General features: G+C 40.7%; 1 protein-coding gene across 2 annotated transcripts in view; it reads right to left on the bottom strand.

Moving 5' to 3' along the window:
- PTPRG (protein tyrosine phosphatase receptor type G) overlaps window positions 1-25,597 on the bottom strand; it is a 765,140-nt gene that overhangs the window by 174,720 nt on the left and 564,823 nt on the right. The window lies entirely within an intron of this gene.

Genomic DNA, 25,597 nt, shown 5'->3' with positions numbered 1-25,597 from the left:
CCTGTCTCCCCAACCCACCAGAGTATTTACCATCTCATTGTCAGACTTAGCTTGGAGGAGTGCTTTACTGGAAAAACCAATTCCTGCAGGGCAACAGCAAGGCTGGTAGAAAATCCGTGTAAAATGGCAGATCTTGCCAGGAGCAGTCTCACAGATTGTCAGTATAGGCGATTTCTCATTTTCATGAGGATCAAACTGTCCTGGGCTGGGCATACAATTCAATTTCCTCTGGCTTTGGATTCACCCAACATGCCATTTCAAAGCCAGAGCAGAAGAGAGGAAGGAAGTGGGATGGCTGGGGCGCCTGGCAAATGGTACTCCCATAGGGGCCACAGGGTGATTTCGGTCCTTCTGTCTTTTTAATGCATTGTGTTTCAGAGCCAAGAAGGTGTTGGGAAAGCCTTTATAGCATTTCAAGCTGGAGTCCCAGAACCTGTCTATCCCACCCCCGCCAATCTTCTGAAAGTGCAGGCTGCTCCTGAACTGGAGAGAAGCAAAAGAGAAATTTCAACCTCGCAAAGCATGACCTAGAGTCTTAAGTTACAATGCAAACTATTTCACACAGACATTGTTATGACCTTTGAATGAAAAAAAAAAAAGTATGAGATCTGGGGAAGCCTGGGGCAAGAGAAGCTTATTTCAGGTTCAGTGACTTTCCTGCAAGTTTCTCCCTATTCTGTGTGGCAGTGCTCGACAACTTTGACTTTCCCTTGTTAATAATCTCGCCATGCACTAAAAAGCTCCACTATCAAAAGCTTACTGGAGAAGGCAGAGCCGACTATTTTCACATGTAGCAAGTGACTTCAATCAAAACACACTAGATGTGAACTTTCACCCTTGTTTTTTTTATTCTCTGGAAGCAAAAAGCTTCTCAGGGCACTCTGTTTACAAAAGACTCGAAATCCAGAAAACAGTGAATGGGGATGGCTTTAAATCCCCATCATGTATGCAGCATGAAAAATATAAAAGACAAGGCACATTGGATCAAAGAGGTTGCCAGGTTGAGCCTTCTGTTGAAAAAACATCCCTCCAAAGGAGTAGCTAAGATTATCATTTTGCATTATGAGGAATGGGGGGAAGACCATGTAAATATCATGTAGGTACCATATGTAAAATGTTAAAATGACCTAAATGACCTTAAATACCCTTTTATAGTTATATAAAAAGGTGATGGGGGAAAATGCTATGGGCCCTCAGCCCAAATGACAAGCACCAGCTCCTTAAGCTCATTGATTCAACCAGTATGTACTGAGTGTCTACTGCAGGCTGTGATGGGCTCACTCTAAGATGATCCTCCAAAGACCCCTGACCCCAGGCATTCAGGTCCTTATGTCATCACCTTCCCTGGCGGGTGGGCTAGATCTAGTGGCTTAGTTTTATTCATTAGAATAAGGCAAAAGCAACATTACAAAAGATTCTGGCCACACACAGTGGCTCATGCCTGTAATCCCAGCACTTTAGGAGGCTGAGGTGGGAGGATCATTTAAGGACAGGAGTTTGAGACCAGCCTGGGCAACATAACATCCCTAGAAAAATATTTTAAAAATTATCCAGTGTTTGGTGGTACACCCACGTAGTCCCAGCTACTCAAGAGGCTGAGGTTGGAGGATAGTTTGAGCCCAGGAGTTAGTGGTTACAGTGAGCTATGATAATGCCACAAGGAACTAACCATGGCCTTTGGCCAACAGCTATGGAGATGCTAAGCTCCTCAGTCAAATAGCCCTTGAGGAACTGGGTTCTGCCAAGAATCTAAGTAAAATTAGAAGTGAATCATTCCCCAGTTGAACTTTCAGATGAGACCATAGTCCCAGTTGACATCTTGATTGTGGCCTTGTGAGAAACCTTGAATCTGAGGATACACAGAAACTGTGAGATGATAAATGTGTATTGTCTTAAGTTGCTGAGTTTGTAGTAATTTGTTGCAAGCAGTAGACAACCATATGCCAAGAACTGGGTAGTGGAATAGAATATGTCATTGAACAAATCACAGGGCTCTGTCCTCATAGAGCTGATCGTCTAGTTCTAGCTCCTAGAGAGGGATTTGGGGTCCCTGGCTTCTGTAAGGAACCCACACATCACCATTTTCCTTATACTGCTCCATCAGCTATCAAAAGGCAGTTCCCTCCTTCTAGATGAGTTATTGCCCCTCATGGACCTCAGCTGCTGTGTCACATCACCGTTTCTGGAGTTTGAAAAGAAGCAATTTGTTTAGAATCCAAGTTCCAACCAAGAAAACTTGGCAAAAAGAATGAGCAAACCCCAAAGGGAGCAAATAAACATCGCTAATCAATTCTGGGATATAGAATTTTCAGTAGCTTTTATGTTTAAACAAACATAAAAAACCAATTAATAGAAGCACTGAACCTAAGTGAAAGGTGCCCCCGAACAAGGTGCAGGGCGTAACGTAGCGGTATGGGCAGCTATTGTTTCACATCCACCGCAATCAAGTTAAGTACAAACTAATTACATACCCCAACACTTTTTTTTAAGGGGGGTATTTTTACTCTGTGCTTCCTTTGCAGCACTGAATGATGACTCCCCTAATGTAGTCTCTGAAGACTGATTAAGTATCAGTTCACTCGCCTAAGCAAGACCTCACAGGCCATCCTCTACTCCAAACCACGGGCTCATGCAAGGAGTTTGCTGCCTGATACTCTAAGAGAATCTTAAGCTCCTTGTCATCCCCTATGAAATAAACCTGCTAACTCATCCAAACATTGTACTTCATTCACAGACAAACCAGTGAAAATTGCTATTAGGGGGCTACTGTTAAAGCTGCCAGAGCATCTGATTTAAAGGCCTCAGTTAAGCTATGTTTTTTCAGGGTGGGGGGTTGCAGATAGCTTATTTAAGTGGACAAACATCTTAAAATCCACAAATTAGGGAAATTCCTTTCTAGTAAGTGGCAGTATAAACAAAATCCAGCCCCATCGCAAGGAGGACATAGATTAATGCTAACTGAAGAGTTCAGCTTTATATTTAAAATGCACCTGAGTTCAACAGAGGATAAAATTAAATTGCAATGAGGAAAGACAAAATCTTTCCCAGCAGGCCTTGATTGATAGAACGTGCCATTTGTAGCAGAACAAAATGGAAAACCAGAAAGTTTGTTCCCTACAATCACTGCCTCACTGGGCCAACTCTCTCTCCTCTGAGAAAATAATATGATTTCTTCATAGAGCATGTAGTCTACTTATTTAAGCAACTGTGCTCAGGATCTTTCAATTCTTCCAGCAGTTCAGTTGGAAAAAAAGGGTCCCAGTAGGGAAGAGGGAGGTGTAGGTAACATTTAGCCAGGAAGAGGCTGATCTTGTGAAAACTGCCGTTGACAGTAACCTGGGAATAAGTAACTCCATAGAAAACGCCCAGATGGATCTCCTGTAGGTGAACACAATGAGCTCATTTTAAACTGCAAGTTGGGTACATAAGACTAGTGCAGTAGTTAAGTGCAGGGCTTCTGAAATCAGGATGCTATACCCTGATTCAAAACCAAGCATTTCTGCTTAGCAGCTGTTTAGTCATTGGGAAGTGAATTACAATCTACTTGTGCCTCGATTTACTCATATGTAATGTTGAGATCACCCCCCCAAAAAAACCTCATAGTGTTGTTAAGAGGATTAAATGAGTATTTAGCACAGTTCCTGATACATCCAAGATCCTTAAAAACTGTAACTATAAGCCATTCTTTTCCCCAAAGAGACAGGCATGCCCTGTTGATACAGAACCAGGAATACACAAAGTTCCAAACATACTCCTACTTCTGGTTACAGACAGACCAGTCATTTTGGGGTCCTGAAATAAATTCAGTCAATCATAATCCTCTACCCCATCCCAATCTTTTATCTTCTAATCTTTCTTTGGGGAGAGAGTCTGGCTCTATCACCCAGGCTGGAGTGCAGTGGTACGATCTCGGCTCACTACAACCTCTGCCTCTGGGTTCAAGCGATTTTCCTGCCTCAGCCTCCCCAGTAGCTGGGATTACAGGCGTGCGCCATCATGCCCAGCTAATTTTTGTATTTTTAGTAGAGACAGGGTTTCACCATGTTGGCCAAGCTGGTCTCAAACACCTAATCTCAAGTGATCCACCTGCCTTGGCCTCTCAAAGCACTGCGATTACAGGCGTCAGCCACTGCACCTGGCCTTGAATCTTTTAATATAATTTTAACATTTTTCCACCCAGCAGGCTAAATCCCCAAACCTAGGAATTATCTTGATTCCACCCCTTTCTTGACCAACTCACTCCCTTTCTTGCTTCCCAGAAAGTCTGAAAGATTCTACCTTCTAAACACATCTTGAATCTGACCACCGCCTCTCTGCAGTTCCTCTGGCCTAACCATATCCTAGATCAACACCATCTTGAACCCAAAACACTCCCAGCAGCCTGATCTAACTGGTTTCCCTGCTTTCTCTGCTGTACCCTCCAATCCTTTCTCTGCCTAATAGACCAGTAGGTATTTTACCCTGGCTGCCCACTGGAATCATCTTTAATCAGCTTTAAATAAACAAACAAACAAAAGAAAACAAAAAAAAACTAGAAACAAAAGTAGACAACAACAAGGACAAAACACTATTCTGATTGACCTGAGGGCATGGCCTGGGCATCTGGATGCTGAAAAGCTCCCTGGATGATTCTGATGTGCAGGCAGGGATGAGAACCACTGAGTCAGAATGAGCTTTTAAAAATAAATCTAATCATAACCCATGCCAGTGTAAAAGCTCTCCCAGATCTGGGCCCAGCCGAGCTCTGGATTCTTCCAGGATTTCCATGGTTCCCTACAGGACCCCTGGGCCTCCCTCCTCTTCTTAAAATACGCTGAGCATTTCACTGTTGCCAGGCCTTTGCCCCCACTGTTCCCACTGACAAGGCTGCTCATCGCTCAGCCCTTTGCAGGGCAGGTACTCAGTCATCCGAGCTCAGCTCAATGTGGCTCCTACAGGAAGCCTTCCCTGGCCCATTCCAGATGTTTGCTAACTTAGTACTCTGGTTAGTTTCTTCCTGGCACTAGTCTCAGTGTGTCAATTCCTGAAGCTCAGGGTGCAGCCTAGCTGGTTGGCTCAGCTGAAGAAATCCAGGCTGGAGAGTCCTCAAAGTGTAAGCAGGTCAGAAATCCTCACGCCCCCTGGGTATCACAGGGATACTACCTGTAACACATCCTCTCTCCCAGCACTTCCTGTGCTCCACTGTAATTACCTGTGTAGACATCTGCTCCCTTGAATGGACTGAAGCTCCCTGAGGGCAGGGCTTGCACTTTATTTAGTTTGTTTGATATTCCCAGCTCCATTTAGTGCCAACACAGAGCTGGTGCTGACAAGATGCCTGCTTCCTAGAGGAATAGCAGGTAGCTATTAAAGAGGTGAAGCAGGAGAAAGACGTCAAGGGGACGAAGCTAAAAGAAGACTTTAATGAGGGTATCTACAGAGTTCAAAGACTTCTGGGATTTATGCCCAAAAAAATGTGATATACGTCTTAGCTGTGTGACCTGAGGTAAGTGACTTTAATCACTCTAGGCCAGTAGACAATGGCACACACCTCCTGGGTGGCTCTGCAGGGGAAAAATGAAAAGATGCATGTGACACAGGCATTATTTTTCACTGTATACAGACCAGGGGATTATCATACTGTGATGGGATGTGTTTTTATTTTCTTTTAATCTGTGACTGAAAAGTGGTATGGAATTAGGAGGGAAAGGCAAAAGCAAAAAAGATAAAACTTTAAAAATAATAGTCATCATTATTAATGAGGACTGCTAAAGCACGTTTCTAGGCTTTTTCCTTTTTCTAGATCAGAATTTGCTCCTATCACTTCTCGGCCTTTTGGCTAAGATCAAGTGCAGGATTTTCTCCTAACTGGTTAAACACAAGGTCTTCCAAATCAGGTTGCCTTGGTTCTAATTACACTTCTATCACGGACGAGGTGTGACAAGGGCCAGCAAACTATGACCACCAAGGCTAATCCCACCCACAGACTGCTTCTGTAAATAAAGTTTTATTGGAACACAGCCAGGTCTACTCATTTACATATTATTGGTGGCTGTTTTTGTGCTACAAAACCAGAATCGAGCAGTTGGAACAGAGATCTCATGGCCTGCAAAGTCAAAAATATTGCAATCTGGCCCTTTATAGAGAAAGTTTGCCAATTCCAGTTTCACACAAACAAATTACTTAACTGTCCTAAGCCTCAGATTCCTCAGTCTGGAAAATGGAGATATTAACAAGACTTCCCTCTTAGGGCTGAGAGAGGCCAATGAGATAATCCACATAAAATACTTCACACAATGCCAGGCACACGGGAAGAATTCAATGATGAAATTACTGAACAGCAAACATTACTGTTAAAATTATCAGTGCTAAACTCCATCCATCCACCTATTAATTCATTCACCCACTAACTCATGCATTCAACAAATATTTACTAAGCACCTAATAAGGGCCAACAATTATACTAGGATGCATTATACTGCAAATATATCTATTAGACAAACAAAAAGCACAGACAAAAGAAAATGAAAATTTCCTGCCAATCAGGTGCTCAAACCCTGTGAATTATGTAACTGTGGTATCAGTAGACACAGTATTAATACTATGTCAACCAGACTATGAGTTTTGTTTTGTTTGAAGATATACTGCAATAAGAAATCCAGTGCCTCTTCCGCAGTAAGCCTTAAAAATATCTTTGTGGAATGACTGAGAGATTGATAGTTGTTACCAATCAGTGAGGCTTCTAATGATTGTGAAGGCACTGTACAAGTTTTATGGTATGGTAAATGAACCATACCTGTGAACATCACATGAAAATCTTCAAAAATCTAGAAACAGCTTTTCACAAGTGTTGTGTTAATCAGATCCTGGTATCCCTGTAAATGTAATCAAAAGACTAAGCATGCTCTGAGAAATGTGAGTTAATTTAGAATGTTAAATATGCAAAGTTCAACACTTATATAGGGCACAGTGTAATAATTCTGTTGGTAGAGCAACACACAGAATTAAAGCAGTTTGTGAGCTAACTGGAAAAAGTCCCCTTTAAATTCTCAAACTTTATTCTTACAATTTCAGATGAAACCTTTTTAAAATGTATTGTATGCTTCATTGACTCCTTAAACATAATTTAAGACTCTGTAAATGACTAAAGATGGTCCTTTTGAATAATAATTGGGTGACCAGGTTCTAATAAAGCGTAAGTCTCAGGGTAATATTCCCATGCAAGTGTCATAGAAAGTAAAGAGACACAGAACCCTGCAGAGCTCTCTAGTGAATGGAGGATGTGTGTTTTAGTACATGGATATGTTGACATATAAATTGGTGCCTGTGAACCTTTAAAATTATATTTAAATTATTGTCTGTGCATTAGCTTCTCAAGACTGTTAGGTAACTGACCCTCTTGTAAGCTGGGTGACTTACAAGAAGTCTCATTAGGAAAGAACTCTACAATGCAGAGGTCCTTCGTTTAAAGTGGTCTTCCCATTAGACATTGAGGTCTCAATGAAATGTGTGTTGTGATTTGCTTGTTATCTTATTTTTTCACTGAGGTATAACATAAACCAGTAAGCTACACAAATGTTAAGTATATAGTTAGATGAATTTTCACATCTGAATACACCCATGCAACCTCAGCCAAATGAAGACAAAAAATTTCCAGAACTCTAGAAGGCTTCCATAAGACCCTGCAGCTGACGGCCCCATATTCCATACGTATGAATGGAAACATACACCAGAATCTTGTCTCACCTTCTTTCACTCATCATTGTATCTGTGAGATTCACCCATGTTTGTCCAAGGAGTAGCAGTCATTTTTATTGCTGTAGAGAATACCATTATGTGAAATTATCACAATTGATTTATCCAATGATTTGCTGTGTTCATGGTAAATTATTTCTCTTTCTGTTGCATAAAGCATCACCAACTTGATGCAGTTTATGGAAAGGAGATTTTTAGCCAATAAAGCACATCAGAGTGGGGTGCAACATTTCAGGAAAAGAGGCAGCACAGCAATCATGCTGAATTTTAACTTTTTCCAAAGTGTACCAAAAGGCCTACCTGCTGATGGATTCTCACTCTGTCCTATGACAACGGGAGTCAGCAGAACCTCATAGGCAAGTGCAAGGAGTTTAAGAGTTGGGCAGACAGTCTCAGGCTAGCTGGCTGACTCTGAGCAAGTAACTGAACCTTCTTGAGACTCAATTCCCCCAACTCTGAAATCAAGACAACACTGACAGTAACCTCTTCCAGCTGTCATGAGAGTTGCTACAATAATCCATGTATCAAATACCCCAAAATACTGGTTATTATTGTAATGGAAAAAGTTGCTTTCAATACACTGAAACTTTGACTGGCAAATTAAAAACATCATAGTAAACTTATTTTTTGAATAACCCTCTGCAATTGTATTCTTTTCCACTATGAGAATGTGCCTTGGGGCCAGGAGTGATGGCTGACACCTGTAATCCTAGCATTTTGGGAGGCCAAGGCAGGTGGATCCCTTGAGCCCAGGAGTTCAAGACCTGCCTGGGCAAAATGGCAAACCTCTGTCTCTGCAAGAAATACAAACGTTAGTGCCACTGTACTCCAGCCTGGGTGACAGGGTGAGACCCTGTCTCAAAAAAAAAAAAAAAAAAAGTGCTTTGTATCAATATGGTGCCTGGTGCAGTTACACTCTAGAATCTAAGTTGAAATTCTGAGATAATAAAAAGAAACTGATGACTTCAAGCAGATATATAAGTGACATATTAATTCTCTTTGGGTTTGGGTTTGGGTTTGGCTGTGAGTAAAGAGCAAACATGAGTTTGTCTTTCCTCCATTATCAATCACTTTTCATAGAGCAGTCACCTACCTGCTTATATTTCCAGCCCCTTGAAAACCTCCTGGTACATGCTACCAAACAAAATTTTAGTTGAGAGTCTGCACCCAAGATTCTTTAAATCACCCAAGGGAAAGGGATTTTTTCATGTGTGATTTCTAGTCATCTGCATTAATGTTGAGCAGATAAACCAATAGGAAGGTTATCTATGAATTTTAGATGCTCTGTACACCACCTTCCATGAAACCTGAGGGAGATTAAAATTCTGTCTGGTTGGTAGTCAGGTCAGTCGGGTATGGATCAAGAGGTAGGAAGGTAAGAGATGAGAAAAATGTGATGATGCCCTGAAAATCTCTATTTCTCTGATGCCCTGAAAATCTATAAGCTTTAACTGTGCCTCTGTACAATTGAAACATTCAGTTGAATCCCAGTTTAGCAAAACTATGTCAATAAATACTAGTCCAAGAATGTAAATTATCATATTTTTTGAGGCTTTAAAAAACAGTTATTAATATTTTTATGGCTGGGCGTGGTGGCTCATGCCTATAATCCCAGCGCATTGTGAGGCTGAGATGGGAGGACTGCTTGAGGCCAAGAGTTCAAGATCAGCCTGGGCAACATAGTGAGACCCTGTCTCTACAAAAAAATTACAAATTCGTAGAGCAAGGTGGCATGTACCTGTGGTTCTAGCTGCTCAGGAAGCTGAGATGGGAGGATTGCCTCAGCTCAGGAGTTTGAGGCTGCAATGACTTATGATTGCACCAATGGACTCCAGCCTCAGAGACAGAGCAAGATCCTGTCTCAAATAAATAAATGAACACATTTAAAAAATTATCTTAGTATGTTTAGAGGTTAACATTCCTCATTCCTCCTCTTACTGATTCTGTTACAGAACTCAAACTACTGAAGTATATGCAGTGCTGTGGCTACTACATGTAGGAAAGAGGGAGAATGAGATGTCACAACAGTACAAGAAACTTGTGAGTTAAAATAATGACTCCCAAACATACAAAAAATGAACTGCGTTAATGAACATATGGTCAGATGATTATTGGTGTACTTGGTTAAGGGGGTTAAATGAACCACAGCCTTTCAAAATTAAAACTGAGTATACCTGTTGACCTAGGAAATCTTCTTTTTTCTTTTTTTGAAACAAAGTCTCACTCTGTCGTCCAGGCTGGAGTGCAGTGGTGGGATCTCCGCTCACCGCAACCTCCTCCTCCCAAGTTCAAGTGATTCTCCTGCCTCAGCCTCCCAGGTAGCTGGGATTACAGGCACACACCACCACGTCCAGCTAATTTTTGTATTTTTAGTAGAGATGGGGTTTTTACCATGTTGGCCAGGCTTGTCTCGAACTCCTGACCTAAGGTAATCTGCTCACCTCTGCCTCCCAAAGTGCTGAGATTATGGGCGTAAGGCACTGCGCCCGGTCGGAAATCCACTTCTAAGACTTAAAAATAATAATGTGGATAAGTGGATATGGGCATAACCATAAGAATATAACGTCAGTGTTGTTCATCAGAGGATGAAAATCTGAAGCTACTCTAATAAGTCCATGAATAGCTACCTAGTTAAATTATGGCATCACCATTTATTGCCACACTGTGAAGTAGTTAAAAAGAATAAGGAAAATCTCTAACTACTAACATCAAGACACGATTATTACATATTACTAGGATCAAAACCACTTTATAGTAGTTTCATTGTGTTTAGGTAACATATTTTTAAGTGTTTTTAAAACTTCTGACAGCAGGAAGGCAAACCTTAGTGGTAAGAGTAGGATCCCCTTTTCCTTAACAGACCCTCGTGTTGCTTGACATTTGTACGAGTGTGATTATTTTTAGAATCAGAAAAAGTGATCTGCATTTTGAAAACACATTGTATTCAAACGTTGATATGCTGCATATGTCAATTTTGATATATTTATATATAATTTTGCATATCTGTATAAATATCAAATTTGGTATGTGTATTTTATGATTTGGATCTGTACATATATCAAATTTGGCATGTTTGTATCAGCTATATAAATGATTAAATGATAAATAAATATTTATATATGTCTGTATCACAGCAAACATTTCAGCAAAGAGCAACCCAGGGTGAGTGGCAGGAACTAGGGTCGTGTTGACCGGTTTTCAGCTGGCTGCTGTGTTTCTGACACAGTGTCAGATGCTGTCAAACCAGAGCTGGACTCCTCTGTGGCGGGTAATAGGGACAGGCCATATTTCCACACAGTTAATCTTTAATCTGCTTTTCCTCCCATGAGGAGCTGGATGAGGTCAGGAGATGCCAATATGGAATTTCTCAGGGAACTTCTGGGAGCCTGGCCTCATCCTGATCTGGGTAAGGAGCACAAGAAGATGTTGCACTAAACATAAGAAGCTGGTTTCCCAAATAGGTCCAAGGTTAAATCAACTCTCAGACACAAATCATTATTTTTTCCCCCAAGAACTGTGATGTATCTGATTCTCTGTAATTAATAGGACCTGAGGTGACATGGTCTGCTCTGAAAGGTGAAAGAGACCTAAAGACATATACCCCAAAGTGACTCCAAAGAAACAGTCACAGAAGAAGAGTCAAGCATGGACATCTGACACCCAATTGAAGAAGTCACCTCAGGTATGAGTTGCTGTTTTTCTTTCCCATTCCATCAGGACCACTACTCACAGACATGAACGCACATACACATCTTAGGGACATGGTCATATCTCCAGGTGTTACCCTAATATCAGTAGTGATCTCTTTCATTTCACCAACAGAACTTCTGAAACCGCAGCACAAATGACTGCAGTCACTGCCTCTAATGCCCAGGTAGGACTCGCAAAGGTCTACCTTCAATGCTAGAAGCAATCTGTTCCTCAAATCATAATAACAGTTAGTATCTACTAGGAGCTTCTAAGGAACCATTCACTATACTGATGCTTTTCATTCATTATTTCTCTTTACCTACAGCAACTCTAAGAGTCAGAGCAAATAATCATTCTCATATAACAGCTCTGCCAATTAAGGCTTTAAGAAAACAAATGTTTGCCTAAATGCATAGCTAGAAAGTGATAGTGACTGGCAGGGTGGGGTGGCTAACGCCTGTAATCCCAGCACTTTGGGACGCTGAGGGCAGTGGATTGCTTGAGGTCAGGAGTTCGAGACCAGCCTAGCCAACATAGTAGAACACTGTCTCTACTTAAAAATACAAAAATTAGCTGGGCGTGGTGGTGTGCACCTGTGATCCCAGGTACTCGGGAGGCTGAGGCAGGAGAATCACTTGAACTCAGGAGGCAGAGGTTGCAGTCAGTGAGCCAAGATCATTACTACTGCACTCTAGCCTGGGCAACAGAGTGAAACTCCATCTTAAAAAAAAGAAAAAAGAAAAAAGAAAAACAAAAGAAAGTGGTAGTGACTGGGCTTAAGCCTGGGGCCGTGGTGTTTCTGGTATAACCCAAGCCACTGCCTACTCATCATAATTCCTATACCTCATATGCACGGTTTCCTTTTAGGCCTCATGATCATTTATCTAATCCTTCAAATCCTTAAGAATGGCAGGAAACACCAAAACACATTTTTTTTTAATTCCTACTCATTCACACAGACACACACGTAGATGAGGGCTCTGAAGACAGACATGAATAAACAACATCCTCAATTTGCGTAGGGAAAACCATGTTTCTGTGGGATAACTGACATTTAAAAGAAAAAGGGATCCTGAGTGAGAATGATATTTCAGGAATAGTGTGTTAGAAAATGGGCCAGGCGTGGTGGCTCATGCCTGCAATTCCAGCACTTTGGGAGGCCAAGGCCAGAGGATCACTGAGGCCAGGAGTTTAAGATCAGCCTGGACAATATAGTGAGACCCTGTCTCTACTAAAAATTAGAAAATGAGTCAAGCATGGTGACCCATGCCTGTAGTCTCAGCTACTTGGAGGCTAAGATGGAAGAATTCCTTGAGCCTGGGAGGTTCCAGGCTGTAGTGAGCTATGATGGTGATACCGCACTCCAGCCTGGGTGACAAAGAAAGACCTTGTCTCTAAAAAGAAAAGAAAAGAAAATGGTAGGTTCCTTTTACTTCAGTACTTATCAGAGAGCCTTTATTTTTATTTTTTTTTTTTTTTTGAGACGGAGTTTCGCTCTTGTTACCCAGGCTGGAGTGCAATGGCGCGATCTTGGCTCACCGCAACCTCCGCCTCCTGGGTTCAAGCAGTTCTCCTGCCTCAGCCTCCTGAGTAGCTGGGATTACAGGCACGCACCACCATGCCCAGCTAATTTTTTGTATTTTTTTTAGTAGAGACGGGGTTTCACTGTCTCTAAGAGGAAGCTATGCTAGACTAGACAGCACTTTCCAGGACTTGAGGGAAGTTGAGCATCTCCAGTGCTCCTCATAGGATGTTCTGGGAAAGGCTGGCCTGGCAGATTCCAGAGTACCACCCTCAGCAGCAGCTTCCGAGCTCCACAGGCACTGCCTCTCGATTTGCCTTAACTTCTCTACAAGAACCGCACAGAGAAGGGGACACAGTTCCACTCTAGGAACTCACTAGAACAATTCTGGAATAATAACATCTGAAATATTATTCCATATAGTGTACATGTAGGAAGAGAAACCACAATCCCTGCATCTGGCCAAGAATCTTGGCTGTGTAAAGGTTCCAAAGCTAGAATCACTTCCCACAGAGCCCTACAATCTCCAAACCAATGACATTCCACAAGCTCTTCTGCTTCATCCCACACAGCTCGCTTCCAGTAATTCATACAGCAAAAGAGATGCCTCCTAAAGCCCCAAAGCATGCATATTCAGACACCATTTCAAAGATCTAGTATCAGAAACTATTTATTTTCACTGATTACAGAGAAGCTACCAACTTACAGCCCTCGCAATTTCTACCAGCAAGTATTGTGTATGCAGAGAAAATGGAAAACAATTGAAAAGACAAATGAACACACATGCTCTTAGAAATGTGAACGGATTGCACAGAACAGAATACTGGTGTTCTGCAACATTACTTAGCCTAGAAATATGAAGCAATACAAATGCTAATGGGACCGTATGCTTCCTGCAAACTCTATTGCATTGCTGCTTAACTTTTCACACACACAGGTCCCATCTCTCTGACAAACTTGCAAGGTAGAGCATGAGTATCATTCCTTTTTTTTTTTTTTTTTTTTAAAGCATCTACTCCAATGCCAAGCCTGCAAACGTTACTGAATAAATCTCTGCTGAGTGGATAAATGCCTTCATATTACAGAAGCATAAGAGGATGCTTACTTATTTTATACTCAATACAGTCATGCTGAAGAAAATATTCAGCACCTGATTACGGAATGTCTGATGTAATCAGACTGAAATCAAATCAGTTATTGAGCATGCTGAACAAAATAGCTGTTGGTCACAAGTTGGTAGTTTGGTGGCAATTCGTTTTTAGGTGGCTTCTCCCTTAGCCCATTTCTTTCAATTAGGGTCCTGTCAGGGAACAGAAAACATGTCAGTAATTTGAGCAGGGAACATTTAATATACAAAGAATTGCTAACAAGTAAAAGGTAGTTACCTGTCAAAAAGGGGGAGGGAGGTCTCTAAGGAGTAAAGGAAAAGCTACTGTAAAAAAGAAAGAAAAAAAAGCTATCATTTCTATAATAGAGAGAGAGAGACAGTGAACAAGAAAGAAACTAAGAACTCAGAAGAGGACCCTACCGACAAGGCTGACACTTAGACCTTGAGAGGACACGAATGTCACAGGAACATGGAACTTGTGGCAAAAACTACTGCCAGAGGGTGTGCTGGTGATGGCTTATAGGAATGGCTCACTAGGTGATGAAGAAACTCTGGAGAGAGAGCTGACCAGAGCATACCCAGAAGAGTGGCTCCTTGGGTGTGGAAAAATTTATCAGAAAGCATAGGTCAGAAGGAGCAGCCCAGAAAGACACCTGCTGGAGGGTGTGGGCCGCAGGTGTTTAAAGAGCTGCTGAGATGAGTGGCACTGGCTGGGCCTCCCGCTTGCTGATCAGCTGCCTATAGAGCCCTTAAGCAGCACAGAGAGCAGGAGGGGAAACCCCACCTCCGACTTTCCCTCTGCAGCGTCCCCGGCATTTCCTATAGACACCGCCCACTGCTGTGCCAGCTATAAAAGGAGGAATGTTTCCAGGGTTCTGGACCAGGATCGCAAAGCTAGGCAAGAAAAGATAAATTTGTAACCAAGAGGTAATAAAGGACAAACTGGCATACATTTCATTAGAGAGTCTGAGTGAGAGGGCAGAGATTTCCATGGATTTATCATCAGCAGATACTAAACGTTCTATAAGGCATTGATTAAAAGCTTTCCTCTCCATAAAAGAAGAATGGGAATTTAGGAAGTAGTTAGTACAATGGCTAGCACAAGTAGGTGCTCAATAAATACGTAATGAATGAATGGATGAATAAAAAAATATGAGTTTTTACTGTTTTATCTTTGACCATGACTCTGGTTAGTTTTCCAGTTTGAGAAAAGAATATCAGCATTCAGACTCCAAAATATGTATTTGGTACATTTTCTCTGTTATAAGATCAATTAAGAAACTTTCACTATAATATGTACCATATATTATTCAAAACTCAATTGACATGGAAACCAAATCTCCAGAAGAGGTCTTAATCCATTCTATACACTGGTATTTATAGCTGAAATAAACAAGTCTTCAAGTTAGCAGGTTATTGCCTGGGACTTAGAAACATTTATTTGAGTTATAAAAAGCTACCTTCTTTGTATTATCTGTTATAGCACTATTTCATGTGCATTTATTATGCTGTAGTCATATCAATGTGTCTTTAACAGCCCAGAAGCTTCCTTTTAATGAAAACTTGGGGACACCCAAATCTCAAATTAGGAGGTGACTAATCATATTACAGAAGTATGCTTCATGGTATGAGTGATTTACCATATAGATCACTGGAACAGTTGGCTCCCATGATGTAACTATGAATCTGATTCTATTGACAAGATTTGGATGGAAACATAATTCTTAGCAGGCATGCCAACTATAAAAAGTGAGATATAACCAACCATATGACTGTCATTTCTATTTCTATAATTGCTTCACAATTCTCTTTAACTGGAACACCTCTAACTTACAGGTGAGAGAGATCCGGGTTCAAAATAGGAAATCAAGTTCTTAATGCTGAGAGTAGCCTGACGCTGATATTGCCAGTGAAGGTAATCCAGAAAAGGCAGTTATCATTTTCCTCTTCAGTAAGGTTCCTGTATTAATACCAATCATTATATTCTTCCTATGGAAACCATATGATTCCTTAGAAAGGAGACTGGATATGTTATATAACCAAAGCTAGTGCTACAGAAACAGATACAATTAAAATACTCTTAGGTATGTGACTTCCGTCAGAGGAAGCCAGGCCAGATGAAACATACCAGTGTCTGTTTCTGTTCCTAGAGAAGTATACAGTTTCATCAAATATACCAAGAGGCCTTGGTGAAACCCCCTCTCTACAAAAAACACAAAAGTTAGCAAGGCGTGGGGGCACACACCTATAGTCTCAGCTACTGGGGAGGCTGGGGTGGGAGGACTGCTAGAGTCTAGGGGAGGTCAAGGCTGCGGTGAACCGTGATTGCACCACTGGACACCAGCCTGGCCAACAGAGTGAGATCCTGCCTCAAAAAAAGAAAAAAAAAGGTCTTTAAAAGTTTGCAGGGGACCAAAAAAATCAGGACTAGGACTCTAAAACAATTATCTATTAATGCATCAGAACAGACAACATTTAGCTGTTGGATATCTGACAGAGATCCCCGACTCTGATCCCACTTTCCTGAATTATGACTTTCAGCAATGCCCTGCTTAGTGTATGGTGTCTGCTGAGATGTTCCACTAATGTGCTACCCAACTGTGATGTTAGAGTCCAGTAACATAAAGAAAAATCACTCACCATGAATTGGTGACGCCCTCCCTGACCTTCTCTAGGTTCTGCCTCTGTTTCCATGATGGCAAAACTATAGATTTAGAAAATCTGCCCATAACCTTCTTTTCAGTTTTGCTATAGATAATATAGTTTTATCTGGGAAGTACACATAAACAGATTAGTAAGGTTACCATGAAAATAAAACTTAGTAACTTCATTTTAGATGGTGACTATAAAGATCAGTTACTGTGATACAGTCTTTATATTTATAAGAAAATTAGAAACAATCCCTAAATGTGTTAATGTTTCTACAAAAATAATTCAACCAGACATCCTTAAAGCATAGATTGCATCTGTCACATTCATGGTTGTTCCCTGGGGACATAGTAAAACGTTCATTAAACATTTATTAAGTGAATGATTTAATGACATTGAGAAAATACCAAGAGATCCAAGTTGATGGATGAATGTGGGCAACAGGTTACTGGATAACTGACTAGCTCCTGATTCCCAAATTACACATCAAAGGCTCCATGTTATCTCTAAAAATGGTAGAATCTGTGATTTGTAGAACCTCCACTGCCCAAACTGAATAATACCAAATTCACCTATATTGTGGCACTACTATATGTTCCCTTAAGCTAATTTCTTACGCACTTGGAGGCAACTCCATCAGCCTCTCCTCCAGAAAGTCTTCAGGAAACCTTCTATTCTTAAACGCCTGTCTAGGCAAGTAAACTAATGCTTATGTGAAGAAAAGTAAAAATGAAAATGAGGTTGCCTATGCTGTGTCTATGCCAGGAGATCTTCACTCTCCTGTTGACACTATGGCTTTCCAGTTGTTGATTTTAGCTGTCTGTATTAGAAATTCATTTGCAGCAACATAATTAATACCAATCTTGAATTTTCTCAAGTTTTATGTGCTAGAAAAGAAATCATGTCGAAGTCTAACAAAACTATGGCAGTAATTAACTCAAATCACACACCAGAACATTAATATAGCTATTTGGCTACTGCTGCTAATACAGACACCCTGGAAATACAATGAATTTTCCCACTGACAATGACTCAAACATGTTATTTGTCTTTGTGTAGCACCATCCATAAATATCTGTGAACGATTGTTTCATTCCCCCAACATCACGCTATAGCAATGAAGTTCCCAGATTCATGAATAACAAATACAGCAATTCGCCATTCCAAAATGACCACATTTCTTTAACTGAGGTGTTTCTCCCCTGAACTATATTGCTTAAGTAATGATGACTTCTTTATTGTATTATTAACTGCAAGAAATGAGGAAAAATAAATAGGCAAACTAAAAATAAAAATGTATCCTATTACCTAGATATAAACAATGTTATTGTTTTGATTACTAGACTTCTAGTCTTTTTTCAATGCAATAGTCCTAGAACAATGCAATAATCCCAGCATAATGCAAGGTTTAAAAAATCTGCAAAGCTCTGAAGTTTTTACATATAACGTATGACCTTGCAGATCATCAATTCCAGCTTTTGTTCCCACTCATAGAAATGTACATGGGAAGACCTTTTCTCAATGAAATGTGTAAGTGAATTCCGTTCCTCATCAAAAGCAGGCCTAATGAAGAAGCAGAGAGTTAAGCTCAAGTCCAGTAATTAAAAATGTTCGTAATTGGCATAAAACACAAATATTAGTCTATATTTCTCCATTGGGCACTGAAATTGCTATGAAATAGCCTATTAGTGCCTATTGCATACAAGGTACTTCATCATGATTTACTGAGTGCATGACTGAATGAACAAATAAATAAAGCTAAGATAATTATCCAGAGAAAGACAATCTCCAGATAACAAGGCAAAGGGCTGAAACCCCTTTACGTCAGACTTCTCAGTATTAGGTAGAATTGTACTGACTTTCAGTGATTAAATAAGTATTCTGGAATTTCTAAAGCTGTAGGATTTCATGCCCAAATCTCCTATTTGGCTGACAAAACAAAGCAAAAGAAGACGATACCCACAAATCATGGAAGGCGTACCGGATGGAAGGCCAGCAGGGCTATATGCAATCATTTCACCATGACCCTGTGCCTGAGTCCATGAGTTGTATAAAACAGTGTCCTTCTGCCATTGGCAATTAAAACAAAACAAAACAAAAAATCTCTACAAGGTTCCAAATCGGTATTGCCATAAAATGCATTTTGTGTTTTGGCAGGAGGTAAAGAAGTAGAGCTCCCTCCCATGTAGCAGCAAGCTTAGGCTCCATAAAGTAACAAAAACATACCTGACACTCTAGACCCTGAGCTAACAACGCTGGTGAATCAGAGAGATGGCACAGTGTTGACTGCGCTTTTATTTCATTTATAATTTTATTGCAACAGGATTCTGCACCTGATGGTGAGAATAGCAAGTGAGAGGTTGAAATGATGAGCAATTCTTGGTAAAATGCAGGTTGCTTTAAGGTTTGGGTCTACCCGCAAAATTATATCAAAACTCTATAAGCTGTTGAGACCACAATACAACTCCTCAGCTGGTGGGGTTTCTAGGCTTCCCACTTCCTCTGCCTCATCTCTGGATGCTGCCTCAGCCTGTGTGCCTAGATTCTCTAGTGACAGGTGTCATCAAAATGCAGACACAGATATTCTGCCACCTGGCCTGGGCTGGCCGCTTTTATTCACCATCTGTCCCAAAATGACATCAGAATGAAAAGAGGATCTATCTGTAAGAGAAGGCATCATCGGCTTGAAATTTCTTCATGGGAATCAAGGAGATGGACCAAGCTAGAAGGTAATTATGTATTCCTTTCTAGGGCTGGCCTCTCTAGGCACACCACAGATTATGGAAACAGGAAAAAGGTTTGAAAACCATGACACCGAAATCCCAGGCACTTGAGATGGATAATTCTTATTTTGCTCTTACTGTATTCTTTTAGAAGAATTCTAGTTAGACATGTAGGAAAAGAAGGCAATATCCTGCTTAACACTGAAACTGATGGGGAACTAGTGAGAGTTGAGAGCATTTCATTAAGACCTTCAGTATTTCATTAAGACCTTCATTTAAGGGACTTGTTCCCAGAACAATGCAAAAGACAGGCTTCCGCAGGCCACCAGTCCAAGCATGCCACAGAAAGATCAGTCTTGAGGTTGAATGATCCAATAGCTGGAAACCCAAAATGAAAGACACTTGATGAGGAACAGCTGAGGGTTAGGAAAAAAATGTCTCTTTAAAAAAAGTGATTTGATAGGTCTAAAAATCTTCCTTTATAGAAAGAAAACAAGAAAAGCAAAGATGCCATCAAAGACGGCCTGGTAGCATACAACAAAAAGACTTGTGATTTAACTCCTGATTTTTAGTACCAAAGGGGGAAAAAATGACACTAAGTAATCTAGAGGAACAAGCTAAGAAATGCCTTTTCAAAACTTCTTAACAATACTATGTCTTCAATTTAGACGACAGCATGAATGCAAGAGAAATTACTGGTAGGTGCCCTGTAATATGAGCAACTTTTATATTTCAGCACAATACACTTCTTTTTCCTAACCAATGCTCCTGATATGGGGAACAAAGCTTACAAGTCAGAAGAACAATTATTCCTGTGTTGCAGCCACTGACCTCTCAGACCTCTACAGGGGTCACCACTAGAGTAGTCATGATTTATTCTGTAGGAAAAACAAAACAAAACAGATTTCCTAGCAACCAGTGTTATAGAAATTCCCACTCAAAATGGACACCATTCTATTCATTTTCATTTTTCAAAGGTGTCCAGGCTGTCACAGCGGCTCACACCTGCAATCCCAGCACTTTGAGGCGGGCACATCACGAGGTCAGGAGTTTGAGGCCAGCCTGGCCAATATGATGAAACCCCGTCTCTACTAAAAATACAAAAATTAGCTGGGCGTGGTGGTGCATGCTTCTAGTCCCAGCTACTCGGGAGGCTGAGGCACAAGAATTGCTTGAACCCAGGAGGCAGAGATTGCAGCAGGCCGAGATCACGCCACTGTACTCCAGCCTGGGTGGCAGAGTGAGACTCGGTTTCAAAAAAAAGAAAAAGAAAAAAAAAGGAACGGTGTCCAAACACTTATTTTAAGTATCCACACTGCACTAAGTTCTAGACCAGGCACTAAGGATGTAAAACACAAGGGGTTTTACAAGGTAAAATACAAGGCCCCCTCAGAAAGCTTACATGTGAGAAAACAGAGTGAGCCTCTATCCTGCTACAAAAGAATTACTAAAGAATATGATGATAATAATAGGGGAAGATATGAGCAAATACATTTTAAATAGGAAAGAAGAAATGCCGATCAAAGTAGGGGAAAAAAGTCCATTCTCACAGATAACTTGAGAAAAGTCCGGGCGCAGTGGCTCACCTCTGTAATCCCAGCACTTTGGGAAGCCAAGGCGGGCGGATTACAAGGTCAAGAGATCAAGACCATCCTGGCCAACACGGTGAAACCCCGTCTCTACTAAATATACAAAAATTAGCTGGGCGTGGTGGCGCGCGCCTGTAGTCCCAGCTACTCGGGAGGCTGAGGCAGGAGAATTGCTTGAACCTGGGAGGCAGAGGTTGAAGTGAGCCAAGATTGTGCCACTACACTCCAGCCTGGCACCTGGTGAAAAAGTGAGACTCTGCCTCAAAAAAAAAAAAGAAGAAGAAGAAGAAAGAAAAAAAAAGAAAAAGAAAAAAGAGATACCATTTTTTTGGCTTGTATCAGGAGAGATTCTGATATAATAATGCCTGCTGTTTATTTGTGTACACCAAAATGGGCAGAGTTACATACTTGATGGAGTGCAAATTGGTACAATGGTTTTGGAAAACTTTGGAAATAAGTATCAAGATTTTTTAAATAGTTCAATATTTTGGGTTTTTGTGGTTCCATTCCCAGGAAGTGGTTCACAGGAGAAGAAATCAATCAGTAGGGTTAGGTTTGAGGCAAACTAAAACATCTGGATTTTTATTCACAGGCCACTGCAGGTCACTGCCAAGTTCTACATGAGGATAACGATGAAAGAAAAGTGCTCGTAGTTAGCATCAAGGGAGCATGCAGGATGGCCTGGAAGGCTGGGAGTCTGCAGTCAAAGTGAACATTTCAGATACTTTTATACTATAAAAGTATAGGGGTAAGAAGTGAAGTGTTGGCCGGGCACGGTGGCTCACGCCTATAATCCCAGTACTTTGGGAGGCCGAGGCGGGTGGATCACGAGGTCAAGAGATCGAGACCATCCTGGTCAACATGGTGAAACCCCGTCTATACTAATACAAAAAAAAATTAGCTGGGCATGGTGGCGCATGCCTGTAATCCCAGCTACTCAGGAGGCTGAGGCAGGAGAATTGCCTGAACCCAGGAGGCGGAGGTTGCGGTGAGCCGAGATCGCGCCATTGCACTCCAGCCTGGGTAACAAGAGCGAAACTCCGTCTCAAAAAAAAAAAAAAAAAAAAAAAGAAGTGAAGTGTTTATGAAGGGCTTAAAGCTCAAAAGCCATAATTACACATATCAAAACTGATTAATAATATTATTGTGGGTCAGGCTCAGTGGCTCACACTTGTAATCCCAGTACTTTGGGAGGCTGAGGCGGGCAAATCACGAGGTCAGAAGTTCGAGACCAATCTGGCCAACATAGTGAAACCGTGTCTCAACTAAAAATAAAAAAAATTAGTTGGGTGTGGTGGTGTGCACCTGTAATCCCAGCTACTCAGGAGGCTGAGACAAGAGAATTACTTGAACCCAGGAAGCGAAGGTTGCAGTAAGCAGAGATGGTACCATGGCACTCCAGCCCGGGAACCAGTGTGAGACTCCATCTCATAAATAAATTAATAAATAAATAATATTATTGTAAAGTTAGTGAAGTTGAAACAGTTATTCTTTGGCATGGTATAGGTCCTGTATGCACATTATGTGATGGTCTGTTGAAGTTTTCCACAGCTCAATTGTTTGTTTTGGTTTTTACAGACTAACGTTCTATGTTACTTTCCTTAAAATTACCCTATCAAACTAAATTTGCTGCAACTCATGATGCAATAGAATTTCTGAGATAGTAAAGTGACTGCTTTATTTTTTTAATGATAACTGTTCAACATAAACAAAAGTAGAAAGAATAAGTCTAATGAACTCCTATGTACCCATCACTCAGTTTCATGACCAGTTGTCTTCAATCTACATCCTCACACTCCTCCAATTATGCTAAAGCAAATCCTCAATCTTCTTTTTTTTTTGGACAGAGTCTTGCTCTGTCACTAGGCTGGAATGCAGTGGTGCGATCTCAGCTCACTGCAACCTCCACCTCCTAGGTTCAGTCGATTCTCCTGCCTCAGCCTCCTGAGTAGCTGGGACTACAGGTGTGCACTTCCATGCCCACCTAATTTTTGTATTTTTAGTAGAGACGGGGTTTCAGCACACTGGCCAGGATAGTCTCGATCTCTTGACCTTGTGACCTGCCTGCCTCGGCCTCCCAAAGTGCTGGGATTAAAGACGTGAGCCGCTGTGCCCGACTAATCATTTTTAAGTAACAAATATTTTCAGACATATTTCTAGAAGAAAGAGATTCTTCAGATGTCTTTTAACACACTCCTTGAGCTTTTGGCCTGAGCATGGATGCTACTTTATCATTGCAAATTATACCTTATAGAATATTAAATATAAAAGAAGATTTATCAGAGAGGTAGAAAAAGAACAAAAGAGCCTGGTTCTGCTTCTCACCAGCTAAAGACTAAAACAAAACAAAACAAGAAGCTGTACATGAAACAGCCCATAAACAACCCATCTGTCCACAGCTCAGCGGACACAGTGCACCATTTAAAAATGCTTCCTGTTATTTACTCCATAAAGTCTTTACTAGTATTTATTCCATGCCTAAAATGCCAAAGCATTTAGCCAAACAACTAAAAAATTATGATAGAAACTGAGAGACCCAGAATTCGAATCATACATTCCTGTGTGCCTCTTTTTTTTTTTTTGGCTTATGATTGGAAAGCAGAAAAACACCCAGGCAAATCTGGCATGTGTCCAGATGCACTCTTTAACTGAAGGTAGGCCAAATCCATGGTGAAGAAAGCCCATTCTCTGTGGTCGGACTGCACAGAAACTGAAAGATGTGGAATGACAGCGTAGGGGTGGGTTTTCACTAGGCAATGAGGAAATTCCAGGAAGTGTAAAGATGGTTCCTGTTTATTTACATAAAATTGCCTTATGATGTAATAACTAAAGTGCCTGATGATCTTTATAAGATACAGAAAAGACTAGAACAGGAATAAGTCACCCAAATGCCCACCACTCAGGTCACCAGTGCTGGGAATTGGGTCACAGACCCTTCCAAATTTTTCATACACACAAACATATTTTGTGTCATGATTTGTGGACCTTATTTGGGCAAAACAGCAGTCGTGGCTGAGTTCAGGTGTTCAAATTCCTGCTCCTCCACTTATTAGGTATGTGACCTACTAGCTAGATTTCAGTTTCCTCACCTAAAAATGACATTATTAAAAGATTTATCACTTAAGTACTATGACTACCTACCTCAAAGAGACTTGACATGTACATTAAATGTTTTGATGAGTGCCTTGTAATAAGAGCCATATACGTGTTTGTTATTCTTAATTGTAGTGTTTGCTTACAGTGTTGACATTTTATCAATAACAGTATTAATTAACAACACGGCTCATGTAATTAAAAGTCTCTATAAAACATAATTTTTCTTTTTTTTATCCATCTACCTTTCTGTGTAAGGACATAAAGCATAATTTTTAATGGGTATATAATTCCAACTTTGGGATGGACCTAATTTATTTAATAATTTCCAAAATGTTGGGCATTTGTGTTTTTTTCCCCAACAATTTTCACTATCGTAATAGTGGAATCAACACTTTCGTGCCCACAACTTTTCTAATATTTGAATTATTTTCTTAGGATTAATTTTCAGGCCTAAAATACCATTTTGAAAGACCAGGAAGTAGTGATGGTTAGTAAGGAATCAAAAAATGAGATAGGGCTTGCTTATAATGAAATTAGCAGTGAAGCAGAAATAAATTGTTATAAGAATCTTCAACCACGGGACCTCCGAATTTTAGTGCTTTTTACTCGGGTTCTCAAATTCAGGCAATTCTTCCTTATACCATCAAATCCCAGACAAACTGGGACAAAAAGCCCAGTTTTAGCATCAATGGTGAAAATTCTTAAACATGGGAATTTCAAGAGCAAATAAGAAATGCAGCTATATGTGTAGGCAGGTGGGCATCAGGGACACGTCCTGTTTCAAACTCTGCATTCTAAATTATAACAAAAATGCATCATCTCACAATGTGCGTGTCTAGTGACACTAAGGTATGCCTTTTGTTTCTAAGACATCGTGCACATCACACTCCTATCTCTGGAGTCAGAACCTATTCTGTGGCCACAACTCTTCAAGTTTATGGATTCCATTCAGTTCTACCATCTGCTAATAAGGAACTAAGAATATGAAAGGTTGGAAGATAGCAGACTCTGCTATCTTTCTGAGAGAAAATATAAACATACTTAGCATGTCTTCTAGAATATTCACAGAACCTGTCCACTCATAAAACTTAAATAAAGGCCAACTACACAGAAAAAACAGGTTTCCTGGAAGGCAGTAAAGAATACAGGAATAAAAGCTACAGTGTCTGGGTGTTACTTCCAGCTACACGACCCTGGGCAAGTTACTTAAGCTCTGATCTTTTCTCCCAAGTTTATTAATTTTTTTTAATGGCCAGAAAAAAATCTGAAGCCAAGGTGGAGCGTGGGATACAATTCACGATGCCTTACTTGCCTACAATTATCCCCCGGTATCCACAGGAGATTGGTTCCAGGAACCCCACAGATACCTAAATCTACAGATGTTCAAGTCCCTTATATAAAATGGTGTAGAATTTCCATATAGCCTATGCTCGTCTTCTTGCTTACTTTAACTCATCTCTAGATGACTTGTAATACCTAATACAAT

Source organism: Aotus nancymaae, unplaced genomic scaffold (assembly GCF_030222135.1).
Source record: "Aotus nancymaae isolate 86718 unplaced genomic scaffold, 86718_ANA_hifiasm-v0.15.2.pri h1tg000067l, whole genome shotgun sequence".
Classification (NCBI taxonomy): Eukaryota; Metazoa; Chordata; class Mammalia; order Primates; family Aotidae; genus Aotus; species Aotus nancymaae.
This window is presented reverse-complemented; position numbering and strand designations above follow the sequence as displayed.